The sequence below is a fragment of the Hippopotamus amphibius genome, chromosome 2 (genome assembly GCF_030028045.1).
Source record: "Hippopotamus amphibius kiboko isolate mHipAmp2 chromosome 2, mHipAmp2.hap2, whole genome shotgun sequence".
Lineage (NCBI taxonomy): Eukaryota > Metazoa > Chordata > Mammalia > Artiodactyla > Hippopotamidae > Hippopotamus > Hippopotamus amphibius.
In genome coordinates this window covers 43,265,898-43,282,400 of record NC_080187.1, presented here as the reverse complement: position 1 = coordinate 43,282,400, position 16,503 = coordinate 43,265,898, and the positions used below count along the sequence as shown (strand labels likewise).

The 16,503-nt window shown below is 38.2% G+C and overlaps 1 long non-coding RNA gene across 4 annotated transcripts in view; it reads right to left on the bottom strand.

The window, feature by feature from the left end:
• LOC130843914 (uncharacterized) overlaps positions 1-16,503 on the bottom strand; it is an 88,023-nt gene that overhangs the window by 64,166 nt on the left and 7,354 nt on the right. For all 4 annotated transcript variants that reach the window (XR_009051099.1, XR_009051100.1, XR_009051098.1 and 1 more), the window contains exon 4: positions 5,563-5,670. This is a non-coding gene — a long non-coding RNA (uncharacterized LOC130843914). The remainder of the gene's footprint in view (positions 1-5,562; positions 5,671-16,503) is intronic.

Below are 16,503 nucleotides of genomic sequence, written 5' to 3'. Positions count from 1 at the left end.
TCCATCCTTCAAAGAAATTACGCTTCAAGACTTATCTTCTCTATTTTCCCTTCACCATTAGATGACTCTTAGAAAAGTCCCCTATACATGCTACCTCTGGTGTTGTCATTTACAGCCTGACTGTGGCCCTAACAAACCCAAAAGGCCTTAGGACTTGATACCTCAAATGTCCTTCAGAGATTAAATGTAGATAAGCTCAAAAAATAAAATTTCCATATGAGAAGAAAAGGCTATACAAATAGTCCATCAGCTATATTCCTTAAATACGCCAAAATCCTGAAAGACAAAGAAAGGCTGGGGATTTAAAATCTTGAGAGACCACAGAGACATGATATTTAAATACCTGTGTGACATTTGCAGGATCCAGGACTTGAGAAAAAGCAATGCTATAAAGGGCATCACTGACTAAATTGACAGACGTGAAATACAGGCAGTAGATTGAGTGAAATTTGTATTAATGTTAGATTTCCTGAAGTTGATATATTTAATGTGGGTATGTAAAGAAGGTTGTCTCAGAAGTATGCTCTGAAGGACTCAGGGAAAGGGACAATGATATATGCAACTTACCGTCAAATATTCAGGAAAGAGATTATACAGATAGAGACAAAGTAAATGAGGTAACGTTAAAAAGACATGAATTCTTGTAACCTTTTTGTAAGTTTGCAATTATTTCCAAATAAAATGTTTTAAAATATTTCCCACAAAGCAGCAGGAGACGGGCCTTGGAGACACCAAATAAGAAATAAAGGAGAGTAAATGAGGCACGGAGCTGAAAATAAGGGATTGGTTATAGATCTGGGTAATTAGATCTCCATTCTTGGTTTCCATTCATCACTGAACAGCCAAAGAGCTTCCTTCTTCTATGTCATCCCCATCCTGCCCATTGCCTGAAGGGTTGGTAATTAACCTTTGGAGAAATGGAACTCAATAGGCTTTGAGCTCTGGGATTCAGGTAAAGCAGAGGGTGGGGTGATGTACAGGGATTGCCTGAAAGTGCCTGGTGTTGTAAGAAACATGAATGACCAAGGAACCTACCATACCCTTTCTCACTCTTTTACTTCCCTGTATTAGCCAATTGGTTACACTGAAAATGATGACACAGAAGGGAAGAGAAAGACAGGGTAACCCACTGTTCCTTTCCCTTTCACTCTTTCTTTACACAACACTAAGCTGAAGGTAGAAATCATGGTAGAAATCTCATGTGTTGAGAAATGAAGGTGAAACAGTTGAGTTAGTTTGTTTAGCACTTCCATAGTAGGTATGAGAAAAAAAATACATATGCATGTACAATCTATCTAGTATAAACTGTGTAATTTTAGTAATTTTGCATACAAGCAAAAAGCTCTTATAGTTGCACTTAAAACTCACATTGCACAATATAAAGATAGATGGTAAAATTCATGTTAATAATACAAATTTAAATTTTTTCTTTACTTAGAACAACCATCTATAGCAAATAAAAAACAACCTGACAAGCTGAGGAAGAGAGGCTTTGGAAAAGAGGAGGTTTCATATTCATTCATATTTCATATTCATTCATATTCCTGTTAACACCACTTTTTTCCTGCTTTTCAAACAAGAGACCCCACCTGCTCATTTTTCCCTAGGCTCCATAAGTTATGGAACTGTGCCTATACATTTCGTCTGATCATTCTACAGCCATGGAGGGTGAAAAGTTTGAGGTGAGAAGTCATCCACTTCATCCTCCAATAGGCATGGATTGTTTTTATTGTTTTGAATTACACAAGTGAATTAGATTGGGTTCCCAGAAGCAGACACTGAGAGGGGGAACTGTTCTAGGACAATCCAGGGAGACCTGAACTAGAAGGAGGCCAGGAAGAAAGTACAATTTCAAGTAAAGACCCTTAAGGTCAATAAAATCATTCAGGCTGAATTTCAGGGGAGCCGCACAGACTCAAACAACGCACCTTTGAGTTGCCCAATCAAGGGCTAGGCTGCAGGAATCTTTATACCCCTCTTGTCAGTTATTTGTTAAAAGCTAGGGGCACAGGCAGAGGGACACAATTGACCAGCAACTTCTGCTCCCCAGGTCACCAGCAAAGCTGCTTCTGGTAGCCTGAAGGCACCCTAGCAACAAGAAACACAGGTGCTGGCTGTTGCGGGGCACCAAGCCCCTTAGGTGCCAGAATGCACAAAACATAAACACATCCTAATAAGACTACTTGAAACATCAGAAATGGTAGTGAACAAAAGTGCACCCCAAAGCTGCTCCTCAAGAGAGGGTAATTCTGATAACAATGTGATGTCTATCCCTCCAGGTCATTCTCTATGCTTACATTCAGTCCACAAATACGTATGAGTGTCCCCTATGAGTCCATTAGATGCTCAGATAAATCAGACAGACGTTGTCTCTGTTTTCAGTATCTTACATTCCAGTGGGCATAGTACTTGTCTAACTATCCTGCATCGTGCTTGTTTCACTTTACAATATACCATGGATACCTTGCTACATCAACATATGCAAATTTGCTGCATGTTTTATAGGCCACATACCACTCCATAAAATGAATGCAGCGAAATTCATTTAACCAATTTCCTATTGATTAAGCACTGATTCCTAAAAGAAAATATCTGAGGAGAAAATAAAGCAAATACCTTCTTTAGATCTTTGCATAAGTATATTCTCTGAGGCCAACTGAGAAAGGATTAATTTTTAGGCTGAAGATATGTAGGGATGAGTAGAGCTACCTGCCTGAAGTTAATCCTAAGAGAAGTTTTCAGAAATAGTCTGTCTGGGTGATGATGTACAAAGGTATGAGAGTCAGATCACATTGAGCATGAAGGCCATGTTAACGTGAGGAAGCTGAACAGATGTTACAATTAGAAACCATTACAAGTCTTTGGGGGGGAACTTCAAGTCATTTTACAACATTTTATTAGTTTGCCATGCAATCCTCTGATGCACAGTAATAATACAGAGGAGAAAAATGAAGACCAATGTTGCACAACCTGGTAAAATCTGGATCTGAACCCTAATCTGACTCCTCAACCCATATTTTTCCCAAACATAATGCTACCTTCACTTATGCTAAACTTTCAGATTTTAAGTGGCAAAGTATAAATTGGGCCTCTAGGGGAGAATATTGACTCTTTACTTTGAAGTAGATTTCTTAATAGAAATGTAACATACATACAGAAAAAGTACACAAATCAGAAGCACCAATGAATTTAATAAAGTACACCTGTGGGATCAGATCTTCACACTCAAACTTTAAACAGTATCAGCAGTCCAGAGCCCTGTCAACATTCCACCACAATCCTGCCTACTGTCACCAAGGATTTATTTCACCTGTTTCAGGACTGCAAAGATGGAATCACATCAGGTAGTGGGCAGCTTCTAAATGAGTCCCAAGGACATTTACGCCCTGGTATTAATGTTCTTGCTATACTCCCCTCCCCTTGCATATGGGCTGGAACTAGAGACTTGCTTCTAAATAGAATGTGGCAAAAGTGATGGGATGGCACTTCCAAGATTAGCTGACGAAAGCCCTACCTTGTCCTCTCACTTGCTCCCTCTGATGGGAGACCGCTGCCATGTTATGAGCTGCCCTAGGGAGAGACGCATGTGGCAAGGAACTAAAGGAGGTCACCACCCCATAGCCAGGGAGGAACTGAGGCCGTCAGTCCAGAGCTTATTAGGAGTGAATCCTGTCCAGAACCATATCAGCACACTTGGAAGCAGATCCTCCCTCAGTTGAGTTTTCAAATGAGACCACAGCTCCAGCTGACACCTCAATTACAGCCTTGAGGCCGAGGCACCCAGCTCAGCCACATCTGGGTTCCTGACCCACAGAAACTGAATCATAAATGTGTGTTGCTTTAAGCTGCTAAATTTTATGGTAATTTGTTATGAAGCAGCGTATGATATGCACTCTTCTGCACCTGGCTTTTTTCAGTCGACATTAAATTTGTGATTCAGCTGTATTTTTGTATATAGCAAGAGTTCATTCACTTTCATTGTATCCTCTTGTACTGAAGTTACCACAATTTACTTATTCTCCTCTTGGCAGACGTTTGGGTTATTTCTAGTTTGGGGCTATATGAATAGCGCTTCTTTGAACAGTCTTCTGCGTGTCTTTCGGGACACGTATGTACACACATCTGCTGAGGATACACTAGGAGTGCAATGGCCAGGTCACAGGCTATGCATCCGTTCAGCTTTCCACAGGACTGCCAGCAATTGGTAAAGTGCCGATATCAATTTACTGCTCCACCAGCAGTGCATGGAGTTCCAGTTGCTGCACGTCCTCATCAGCTCTCTTTTTCATCTTAGCCATATTGATGGGCATACAGTGGTGTGACATTATGCTTTTAATTTCTATTTCTCTGATTAATTAATGTCTGTTTTAATTTAACTTAATTACTTAACTTTCATTTCCCTCGTTAGGATGAGCACCTTCTCATGTTTTTTTGGTTATTTTGGGTATTCTCCTTTGTGACATGCCTGTTCAAGCACTGTCCATTTTTTTGTCTAGTTGTCTTTTTCTTACTGAGTTCTGATACAAACTGGAATCAAGTTCTTGTCAGAAGTAGATATCTGTCATTCTTTGGTTTGTCTTTTCACTCTTCAGTGATTATTTTGTGGATTATTTAGATCAATCTGGGATTGATATTTGTACATGAGGTGACATAAGGGTCAAAATTAATTGTTTCCGAATGAAGACTGACACATTGCCATTTATTGAAAAAAAATCCTTTATCCATTGTACTGTCACCTTTGTCATAAACAAAGTGACCATATACATGAGTCAGAGTGCAAAGCTTTCTGTTTCATTGCTCTATTTCTATTCTTGTGTCAACACCACATTGTTTCAGTCATCATAGCTTTAATGAGTCTTGTTGTGTGACAGTGTAAGTCCTCCAGCTTTGTCCTTGTTTTTCATGACTTACTATTTCTTGGTCCTAAGAATCGCCACATAAATTTTAGACTCAGCTTGTTAGCTTACACACATACACACATGAGATTCTGCTTCTTGTTGCACTGAATTTATAAAAAGTGTGGAGATTATCGATTTTCCCATTGCATTAAATCTGTAGAAAGTGTGGAGATTACTGACTTGCAATGCTGAGTCTTGCAATCAATGACTATGATACATCTGTTCATTTATTTAAATCTGATTTAATTTTTCTCAATAAAGTTTCTCAGTTTTCCATGTAGAATTTTTGTAAACTTTTCATTATATTTATTCCTAGGTGTTTGCTTTTTAAAAAACACTTTTATTATAAAATAAAACATAGATTCAGGAAACCACATAAGACAAATTTATAGCTTAATGATATTACAAGACAAATACCCTTATAATCGACACCTGGATGAAGAAATAGAACTTTGCCTAAAGTCCCTCCATCTGTTCCGATCCAATTATAATTCCATTTTCCAGACTTTTAAAATTAGCTCTTCCTTAAATTTCTTTATAAACGTATCACTCAAGTTTGCTTCCCCAGACAGCATCGTTTCGTTTCCCCCAGTTTTAAATAGTGACTTTTTTCCTCTTTTAATCTACAGGTCACTCTTCCATCCTTTATTGCCCTTCAATTTACCTGCTGAAGAATGCAGGCCATTTGACATGTAGAGTTTCCCACAATATGGGTTTTGCTCAGGACACATCCATGGTGCAGTTCAACATATTCCTCTGTCCTCTATGTTTCCTGCAAAATAGGAAAATGATCAGTCCTTTTGGGAAGACTATAGATTGTGGTTTATTATTTCATCAGGAAGCAGGCAATATCTAGTTATTCTCTTTTTGTGATGTTAGCAGCCACTGATATTTAGTGACCAGATCTCTTAACTCATCGGGGATTGCAAAATTATGATATTCTAAGTCGATCATTTCTTTTTCATTTATTGGCTGGAATCTTCTGTGAAGACATATATCCCCTCACCTACAACTTGGTGACAGTGGTACAGTTCACAGTGGAAAGGTGGGATAAAGCTTGTTTCTTCCCCACCCCAATCCATCACTGCCTTTTTAAAAATCAGCTTTCATTATAATGATTTTTCCCAATTATATTCACAAGTTGACTATTTTAATATCCACAGAAACCCATGGATTTAAACATAGTTGATGAGTTTCAATTCACTGTGATTATTATCCTTATTGAAGCTCAAATTGCTCCATTGTCCACTGAGAACCTCTTCACCTCTGGCTGAGTCCCTTTGAAACGACCCTAGTAGTCTTTGATACTTTCTTGTTACTTGGTATCACAAGATCTTCCAAGTTTACCTCACACAAATGATTCAGACCTGAAATCAGTTTTCTAGACCACAATATGGACCCTATGGATAATTTTTGCTATTTTGTTGGTCATTATTTCTAGGCCTAGTCAATGGATAGAGATAGGATGTATTGATATATGCATTTTTGTATGTGTGTACATGTGCATGTATACATATATAGTCATATGTAACTATACTAACATAGATATACAGCTACATACGTACCTTAGACATAGGCCTAAATATCTACATGTATGTATCTAAAAATGTGTATAAATATATGTATCATTAAAATACCTTATTAGTACAGATAATTCTAATTCAGCATTGCAGAGTTTTTAGTTAACCTCTTCTAAATGACTTCTGTATTCCTTTTCTTCCCATCCTGACAACCCTACTTCTCAAGTTCATAAGGGGTGTTATAATTAGAATATTCCTAAATTGTTCATTTGCTCTATTCCATATCACTCACAAAACAGACTCAGGACAGAAATTCTAATATTATGTTTAGTAAACAATACATTTATTAAAAACAGTTTTAACTTCATTTGGCATTTGTTCATTTAGCACTAATTCTATAATAACTATGTTGTTCTCACCACCGGTACTTACATTGAATGTCTGTAGTCATTTTGGTTGTATGATGCTTATTCATTGATAGATTCTTTCAGGGTTTATGTAATTAAGATACCTCGAGTTCTTGTATGCTGATTACAGGCGGCTTGTCCCCATTATAGGTGGAAGTTTTGTTGGGATTAAAATTCCAAGCTCACTTTTTTTTTTAAGTCTAAAAATTTCTCTAGAATACACCTTGGTGTTTGTTGTTCTGGCTTAAAATTCTCAGGCATGTGACGTACTCTTTCAATATGCAGTTTCTATTATCACTGTTATTATTAGTTTAGAAAGTTTTTTGAATTATACTGTTGGTATTTGTTCTGTTCCTTTGCTTTGATTTTCTTCTTTAGGGGCTCCTATCATTTGTATATTTGATCTTTTTTTTGCCTATACACAATATTTGTCACGTCCTCTTAAATACTTAACAATTTCTTTTTGTTTTAAAATTTTAGAATATTCCATAATCTTCACTTATTTTTCATCAGGCATTAATGTTATGTTTATTTAATCTTGTGCTTCCCCTGGTTAAGACTTTTTTTTTGGCCCTGCCCCATGGTTTGTGGGATCTTAGGTCCCTGACCAGGGACTGAATCCAGGCCTGTGGCCGTGAAAGCACCAAGTCCTAATCACTGGACTACTGGGGAACTCCCAAGACTTCTTTTTTAAATGACTTTTTTTTTCCATTCTGATTCATTCCTGGGATCAGTTTTATGTATGAACATTAAACCAACCTTGCATTACTAGAATAAAGCCAATTTGATTGTGATATATTATTGTTTTACATACCACAGATACAGTTTGTGCTTTCATTTACACATTTTGCATGCATGTTCAAAAGAGAAACTGGTCTGTGATTCCATTTTTGTACTATTCTTTTTAGCTTTGATCTGAAGTTTATGTTGCACTTACAAAAATTTTGAGTAATATATTCTTTTCTGTTTCCTGAAAGATTTTTATGTAATATTACTGCTATTTCTTCCCCTAAATACTTGGAAGAATTCACTTGGAAAGCCATTTATCCCTGGAAATCATTTTCTGTAAAGGAACTTAATTATACAAACAACTTTTTGAGTAGATATAAGATTGTTAGATATTCTTTCTTTCTTTGGTTGGTCTTGTTACGTTGCATTTTTTAAGAATTTGTAACTTTGGGACCTCCCTGGTAGTCCAGTGGTTAAGACGCCACACTCCCAGTGCAGGGGGCCCAGGTTTGATCCCTAGTCAGGGAACGAGATCCCTCATGCTGCAACTAAAAAGATCCCATGTGCTGCAACTAAGACCTGGTACAGCCAAATAAATAAATAAATAAATAAATAAATAAATAAATAAATAAAAAGAATTTGTAATTTTGGATGAATGTTCAAATTTATAAGTATAAAATTATCATAATTTTAACAGCTTTACTGAGATGCAATTTACATACCATAATTTCAAACCTTAATGTATACAATTTGGTGGTTCTCAGTGTATCCACTAAAAGAGTTGTGTAACCATCACAACAATCCAATTTTAGATTTTTGTCCCCCCATAAAAAAAACCCATTACACATTTACAATGTTTTTCCATTCTCCTCAACCCTCTCAACCCTAGGCAACCACTAATCTACTTCCAGTCTCTACAGATTTGTTATAATGGGCATTTCATATAAATGGGATCATATAATATGTGATCTTTTGTGGGTGGGTTCTTTTACTTTATATAATGTTTTCATGGTTCATCCATGTTGTAACATGTATCAAAATTTCATTCCTTTTTACAGCTGAATAATATTCCATTGTTCAGATATTTCACATTTTGTTTATCCATTTTTCAATAGATTGACATTTGAAGGACTTCCACCTTTTGTTTTTATAAATATGCATTTATGAACATTCATGTAAAAGTTTTTGTGCAGACATAAGTGTATATTTCTCTTACGTATATATTTAGTAGTGGAGATGCTAGGTTATAGGGTAACTCTATGTTTACTACTTTGAGGAACTGTCAAACTGTTTTGTAAAATGGTCACACCATTTTACACTCCCACCAGCAATATATGTGGGTTTCAATCTCTTGTCTTACGGCCTAGCATGTGATCTACCCTGGAAAATGTTTCACATGTAGTTGAGAAGAACGTGGAATTCAATGTTGGGTTGAGTGTTCTATAGACATTTATTAGGTATTGTTAATTCATAGTGTTGTCCAAGTCTTCTATATCTTTGTTGATCTTCTGCCTAACTGTTCTACCCATTATTGACCATGGAGTATTGAAGCCTCTACCTAATGCTGTGGACTTTTCTATTTCTCTCTTCAATTCTTCATGTATTTTGGTATTTTCTTTTTTGTGTATTTTGGTTTTATCTTATTCATTGCAAATACGTTAATAATTTTTGGGCACCGCCACCGCCGCCGCCGTGTTCCATCCTCCTAAGCCCGCGACAGCCCTGTCCCCGGCCTCCCGCCTCCTCCTTCCGAAGCGCCAGCCAGTGCCAGCCAGACAGGGGCACGTGGGGTCTCTCCTAGATGTGAGAGAGCTGCGGGCGCGTGCAGGCAGCGGAGCGGATCCCAGCGCCGCGGGAGCTACAAGCGCCCCACTCCTGGAGGTGGCCGTGCCGTCCCCCCGATGCATTGGGAATGCACTAAAAGATGCAGTAATTCCCACAGAGAACCAACTGAACACCAGCAGACGACCTCGGATACCAGAAAGGACTGCAAGGATCCCGACATAACTGGTAGGGAGACATCTACAATGGTTCAAAGAGGGTGAAGCTGCGGAGCTGTGGCAGATGGGAGGGAGTGAGAAACACACGCAGGGTTCGCATCACAGCTCAGTGTTCCTGGACTGAGACGTTGATTCACAGCTGAACAGAGGGTCCGGGAGCGGGAGCGGGAGCGTGGGAACTGGAGAGCTGGTTCAGGGTGAGAAAAATTGTTGCCAGTAAGGTGACGGACTGAGAGGACAGGAGGGAAGAGGTCCGCGGCGAGGAGTGACTACCCCTGAGAGCTACCTGGCCATGATGGCGGCTGGATGCTGCAGGCTCATGGGCGGGGGGGGAGGAGCCACGGGCATAGCCTCTCTCTCTCTTTCGGCACCTGCAGCGGGCAGTGGAAGGACCCCCTGTGGGCCACTTAAGGCGCTCAGGGATAACACGTATCCTCAGGCCCTTGGATGGGGCTAGCTTAAAACCCCTTGGATGCCGGCAGCAGGGAGGCTGCCAAGAAAAAAAAAAAAAAAAACCCCAAGAGAGGCCCAACTCTGAGACTTTCTGTTTATACCTGAGCCACCAGTGTCCCTCTGAAACAGGCACCTCCAAGCCCGACTGAAACAACAGTGCACCACTGCTCACTCACTCCGAGGGGAAGGAGCCACTATTGTACCCTCTCCCTCCCCACACACCAACGCTTACAGATGAACAATAAAGGAAGCTCTGCTGGTCACAGAATAATGCAAAAAAACCCAAGGCAAGTAGAAGGACACTTACAGCTGAGACTCTAAGGAAACAGAAATATTAGTATCAATCCTATTGAACTGGTCTTTTCTGGGATCAGTTCCAGTTATTTTTTTTCTTTTTTTCTTTTTTTTCCTTTATTAACTACGATCTTAGTCCTAAGGGATCTACAAGTTTTATAACATATTTTTTTAATTCTATTTTTTATTCTATTTTTATTTTTTTGCCTTTTTATATACTTCTATTTCTAGCTAAGTTTTTGGTAGTACAGACTATATATCTCTCCTACCTTCCTTTCATCTCTATCTCTTATACATTTCTATTCCTTTCTTTTTATTTGCATATTTCCAATCACACTACGCTCTTCTGTTCCTGTCTTCCATCCATTTTTAGTTAATTTTATCTTAACATACTTATAAGCAACACTATCGATCTGCTCAGACTCCTTGCTCTATTCTCCAGATGACACATCGCCTTGGTATTTAATATTAGGTTTCTGTCTTTATCTTAGTTCTTAGTACAATCATCTAATTTCATTCTGAGAATCTCCATTCTGTCTGGTGGTACTCTAGCTCTTTTTTATATCTGATCCTAGCTTACAATATCTCCCTGGATTAGTGTTTGTATGTGTAAGGCGTTATTTGTTTGTTTGCTTGTTTTTGCTTTTGTTTCTGTTCTGTTCTGTTTTGGTTTTCAATTTCTGTTGGTTTTCTCTTTGAATATCTGATAGCATACAGGGGTTCTTCTGTCAGGTCTTTCCAGAGCCTTATGTCCTAATGGATTCAGTAATTGTGTGTCTTATACATGTACGTGTTTCCTAGACTTAGTATTTGTTTAACCCAACACTCGGACATTAGTCTGGGGCTTGGACAGTCTTCTATAAACCGCTCTATCGCTGGGACAAGCAACCCCAAAAGTTTGGACTACAATGAGGAAACAAAGAAGCACCATGCAGGCAAAGGAGCAGGAAAAAAAACCCACAAGACCAAATAAATGAAGAGGAAATAGGAAAAATGCCTGAAAAAGAATTCAGAGTAATGATAGTAAAAATGATACAAAATCTCGATAACAAAATACAGAAAGTACAAGAAACAGTTCATAAGAACTCAGAAAAACAAACAGCAATGGATAACAAAATAACCGAAATTAAAAATACTCTAGATGCTATAACCAGCAGAATGACTGAGGCAGAAGAACGAATAAGTGAGTTGGAAGATAGAATTGGGGAAAAAACTGCCACAGAGCAGGAAAAAGAAAAAAGAATAAAAAGAATGGAAGACAGTCTCAGGGACCTCAGTGATAACATTAAGCATACCAACATTTGAATCATAGGCATCCCAGAAGAAGAAGAAAACAAGAAAGGGTCTGAGAAAATATTTGAAGAGGTTATAGTGGGAAACTTCCCCAACATGGGAAAGGAAATAATTAACCAAGTCCAAGAAGCACAGAGAGTCCCATACAGAATAAACCCAAGGAGAAATACTGCAAGGCACATATTAATCAAACTAATGACAATTAAACACAAAGAAAAAATCCTAAAAGCAGCAAGAGAAAAGCAACAAATAACATATAAGGGAAAACCCATAAGGATAACAGCTGACCTTTCTACAGAAACTCTGCAGGCCAGAAGGGAATGGTAGGATATACTGAAAGTCATGAAAGAGAAAAGCCTACAGCCAAGAACACTCTACCCAGCAAGAATCTCATTCATATTCAATAGAGAAATCAAAAGCTTTCCAGACAAACAAAAGTTAAGAGAATTCAGCACCACCAAACCAGTCTTACAACAATTGCTAAAGGAACTTCTTTAAGTAGGAAACACAAGAAAAGGAAAACACCTACAAATACAAACCCAAAACAATTAAGAAAATGGTAATAGGAACATACATGTCAATAATCACTTTAAATGTAAATGCATTAAATGCACCAACCAAAAAAGACACAGACTGGCTGAATGGATACAAAACCAAAACCCTTCTATATGCTGCCTACAAGAAACCCACTTCAGACCAAGGGATACATATAGACTGAAAGTAAAGGGATGGAAAAAGATATTCCATGCAAATGAAAGTCAAAAGAAAGCTGGAGGGACTTCCTAGGTGGCGCAGTGCTAAAGAATCCGCCTGCCAATGCAGAGGACATGGGTTCAAGCCCTGCCCTGGGAAGATTCCACATGCCACAGAGCAACTAAGCCTGTGCGCCACAACTATTGAGCCTGTGCTCTAGAGCCCATGAGCCACAACTACTGAGCCCATGTGCCGCAACTACTGAAGTCCACATGCCTAGGGCCCGTGCTCCACAACAAGAGAAGCCACTACAATGAGGAGCCTGCGCACCACAATGAAGAGTAGCCCCTGCTCTCAGCAACTAGAGAAAGCCCGTGTGCAGCAATGAAGACCCAGCACAGCCAATAAATAAATAAATAAATTTATTAAAAAAAAAAAGATGGAGCAGCAATACTTATATCAGACAAATTAGACTTTAAAGTAAAGACTATTACAAGAGACAAGGAAGGACACTACATAATGATCAAGGGATTCATCCAAGAAGAACATATCACAATGGTAAATATCTATGCCCCCAACACAGGAGCACCTCAATACATAAGGCAAATGCTAACAGCCATAAAAGGGGACATCGACAGGATCACAATAATAGTGGGCAACTTGAACACCCCACTTACATCAATGGACAGATCATCCAAACAGAAAATAAATAAAGACACACAAGCTTTAAATGACACACTAGACCATCTCGACTTAATTAATATTTATAGGACATTCCATCCAAAAATGACAGAATACACTTTCTTTTCAAGTGCACATGGAACATTTTCCAGGATAGATCACATCTTGGGTCACAAATCAAACCTCAGCAAATTCAAGAAAATTGAAATCATATCAAGCATCTTCTCAGACCACAACGCCATGAGACTAGATTTCAATTACAGGAAAAAAAACTGCAAAAAATACAATCACATGGAGGCTAAACAACTCACTATTAAACAACCTAGAAATCATTAAAGAAATCAAAAAGGAAATCAAAAAATATCTAGAAACAAACGACAAGGAGAACACAACAACCCAAAACGTATGGGACGCAGCAAAAGCAGTTCTAAGAGGGAAGTTTATAGCAATACAGTCCTACCTTAAGAAACAAGAAAAATACTGAATAAACAATCTAACCTTACACCTAAAACAATTAGAAAAAGAAGTACAAAGAAACTCCAAACTGAGCAGAAGGAAAGAAATCATAAAGATCAGATCAGAAATAAATGAAAAAGAAAGGAAGGAAACAATAGCAAAGATCTATAAAACTAAAAGCTGGTTCTTTGAGAAGATTAACAAAATTGATCAACCATTAGCCAGACTCATCAGGAAAAAAAGGGAGAGGATGCAAATCAACAGAATTAGAAATGAAAAAGGAGAAATAACAACCAACACTGCAGAAATACAAAAGATCATGAGAGACTACTACAAGCAACTACATGCCAAAAAATTGGATAACCTGGAAGAAATGGATAAATTCTTAGAAAAATACAATCTTCCAAGACTGAACCAGGAAGAAATAGAAAATATGAACAGACCAATCACAAATACAGAAATTGAGGCAGTGATTAAAAATCTCCCAACACACAAAAGCCCAGGGCCAGATGGATTCACAGGCGAATTCTATCAAACATTTCGAGAAGAGCTAACACCTATCCTTCTCAAACTCTTCCAAAATATTGCAGAACGAGGAACACTCCCACACTCATTCTACGAGGCCACCATCACCCTGATACCAAAACCAGGCAAAGATGTCACAAAAAAAGAAAATTACAGACCAATATCACTGATGAATATAGATGCAAAAATCTGCAACAAAATACTAGCTAACAGACTCCAACAGCACATTAAAAAGATCATACACCATGATAAAGTGGAATTTATCCCTGGGATGCAAGGATTCTTCAATATATGCAAATCAATCAACGTGATACATCATATCAACAAATTGAAGGATAAAAACCATATGATCATCTCAATAGATGCGGAAAAAGCTTTTGACAAAATTCAACATCCATTTATGAGAAAAGCTCTCCAGAAAATGGGCATAGAAGGAAATTACCTCAACATTATAAAAGCCATATATGAGAAACCAAAAGCCAACATCGTGCTAAATGGGGAAAAACTGGAAGAATTCCCTCTAAGAACAGCAACAAGACAAGGGTGTGCACTCTCACCATTATTAGTCAACATAGTTTTGGAAGTTTTAGCCACAGCAATCAGAGAAGAAAAAGAAATAAAAGGGATCCAAATTGGAAAAGAAGAAGTCAAATTGTCACTCTTTGCAGATGACATGATATTATATAGAGAAAACCCTAAAGACTCTACCAGAAAACTGCTAGCACTAATTGATGAGTTCAGTAAAGTAGCAGGATACAAAATTAATGCACAGAAATCTCTTGCATTCCTATACACTAACACAGAAGAGCAGAAAGAGAAATTAAGGAAACTCTCCCATTCACCATTGCAACAAAAAGAATAAAATACCTAGGAATAAACCTGCCTAAGGAGGCAAAAGATCTGTATGCAGAAAACTTTAAGACACTGATGAAAGAAATCAAAGATGACACAAACAGATGGAGGGACATACCATGTTCCTGGATTGGAAGAATCAACATTGTGAAAATGACTGTACTACCCAGAGCAATTTACAGATTCAATGCAATCCCGATCAAATTACCAATGGCATTTTTCACAAAACTAGAGCAAGAAATCTTACGATTTGTATGGAAACGCAAAAGACCCCGAAGAGCCAAAGCAATCTTGAGAAGAAAAAATGGAGTTGGTGGAATCAGGCTTCCTGACTTCAAACTATACTACAAGGCCATAGTGATCAAGACAGCATGGTACTGGCACAAAAACATAAAGGAAGATCAATGGAATAGAATAGAGAACTCAGAGGTAAGCCCAAACACATATGGGCACCTTATCTTTGACAAAGGAGGCAAGAATATACAATGGAAAAAAGACAGCCTCTTCGATAAGTGGTGCTGGGAAAATTGGACAGCTACATGCAAAAGAATGAAATTAGAACACTTCCTAACACCATATACAAAAATAAACTCCAAATGGTTTAGAGACCTAAATGTAAGGCCAGACACTATAAAACTCCTAGAGGAAAACATAGGCAGAACACTCTATAAACTCTATGACATCCATCAAAGCAAGATCCTTTTGGACCCACCTCCTAGAATCATGGAAATAAAATCAAGAATAAACAAATGGGACCTCAGGAAACTTAAAAGTTTTTGCACAGCAAAAGAAACCATAAACAAGACTAGAAGGCAACCCTCAGAATGGGAAAAGATAGTTGCCAATGAAACATCAGACAAAGGATTAACCTCCAAAATATACAAGCAGCTCATGCAGCTTAATACCAAAAAAGCAAATAACCCAATCCACAAATGGGCGGAAGACCTAAATAGACATTTCTCCAAGGAAGACATACAGATGGCCAACAAACACATGAAAAGATGTTCAACATCACTAATCATCAGAGAAATGCAAGTCAAAGCCAGAATGAGGTATCACCTCACACCGATCAGAATGGCCATCATCACAAAATCTGGAAACAACAAATGTTGGAGAGGGTGTGGAGAAAAGGGAACTCTCCTGCACTGTTGGTGGGAATGTAAGTTGGTACAGCCACTATGGAAAACAGTTTTGAGCTTCCTTAAAAAACTACAAATAGAACTCTCGTATGATCCAGTCATCCCACTACTGGGCATATAGCCAGAGAAAACCATAATCCCAAAAGAAACATATACCATAATGTTTATTGCAGCACTATTTACAATAGCCAGGACATGGAAGCAACCTAAATGCCCATCAACAAATGAATGGATACAGAAGATATGGCATATATATACAATGGAATATTACTCAGCTATAAAAAGGGATGAGATGGAGCTATACGTAATGAGGTGGATAGACCTAGAGTCTGTCATACAGAGTGATGTAAGTCAGAAAGAGAAAGACAAATATTGTATGCTAACTCATATATACAGAATCTAAAAATGGTACTGATGAACTCAGTGACAAGACAAGAACAAGGATGCAGATGCAGAGAATGGACTGGAGAACTCGAGGTTTGGGGGAGCGGGGGGTGAAGGGGAAGCTGAGACGAAGTGAGAGAGTAGCATAGAGATATATATACTACCAACTGTAAAATAGA